The 1186-nt window shown below is 33.2% G+C and overlaps 1 non-coding gene across 1 annotated transcript; it reads right to left on the reverse strand.

Moving 5' to 3' along the window:
* Positions 1-306: 306 nt before the first annotated feature.
* On the reverse strand, positions 307-464 carry LOC114498362. Its single transcript, XR_003684784.1, has one exon. It is a non-coding gene; the product is annotated as a U1 spliceosomal RNA (small nuclear RNA).
* Positions 465-1186: the final 722 nt, after the last annotated feature.

A 1186-nucleotide genomic window follows, 5' to 3' on the forward strand; every position in this document is an offset into this window, starting at 1 on the left:
AAACTGGTGACCCTTTAGTTCCCAGGTCAGTACTTGAACCACCAAGCCACACCAGCCAGGCCTGACCATTCTTATTGTTAACTAGTTGTTCATCAAACTGATAGGCTATAACTTTACCAGAATTTGGAATATATGTATGGATACTCATGATACAAAAGTATATGAAAACAGATGAATACATCTAGTTGCATCTATACCAAAATTTACATAGACATAGAAATGGAACAGAAATTAATCAAAAGGAGGATTTTATGGTATGTAGCAGATATTTTGTGCTTTTATTTATTCATTTATTTTTTTTAAGGGAGAGGGTGAATGTAGCTCCTCACTACCACAAATTATGAAGTCAAGTTTCCCACATTTGGGGAAATCGGAGGGGTCAGCACATCTATAATGCAAAGGATAAGCCTTACCCTGGGAAAACTACCTTCATAATCATGGTATCTCTCCTGCCAAATAAGTATTATTCATTTAACTTTTAATTCAAGAATATTTATTAGGCTTTTAATATGTGCCATGCATTATGATAGAAACTAAGGAATCAAGATATGAAAAATTCAAACTATATCCTAAAGAAGCTAGCATTAACAGACCAGACAAACAATAACAATTGCAAAATGTATGAGAATTGTTGTAAAGGCTCTCATGTAAAGTATAATTGGAAATCAGAGACGGGGCTTTTAATATAGATTTAGGTGTCAGGTACACAGTTTCCTATAAAACCAAATGTTAAAGAAAGTATAGTCATTCTCCAGGTGAAGTAGGGCAATGATTTGTCAGAGAACAGTAATGTACAAAGGTGTGAAATTGAGTCAATATGGAGAACTACTTGTCATTGAGGATGGCAGGAAAAAACACTCTGTGGTGATGACTGGTTAAATAATACCATTGAACAAATAAAAACCGTTATAGGATATGGTAAAAATTTGGGTTTTAAATTATTTTATTTAATATTAGTTATCTTTATTATCATTTATTATTTATAAAAATAACAAAAGGAGAATTGTTCCTAAGTGTGGGAGACATAAAGTGAGTTATCTCCTTTGGGCTCTTGTAGTTTCTTAAATGGACAGTAAGTTCACTAGAATATTCCCTTACTCTTCACAGTACATTCGGTATTGACTTGGAACTATAGTTGCATCTCAATCCATAAAGATTCCATTCCCTTTCATTGGACTGATACCTG

The sequence above is a fragment of the Phyllostomus discolor genome, chromosome 5 (assembly GCF_004126475.2).
Source record: "Phyllostomus discolor isolate MPI-MPIP mPhyDis1 chromosome 5, mPhyDis1.pri.v3, whole genome shotgun sequence".
In the NCBI taxonomy this organism is placed as follows: Eukaryota; Metazoa; Chordata; class Mammalia; order Chiroptera; family Phyllostomidae; genus Phyllostomus; species Phyllostomus discolor.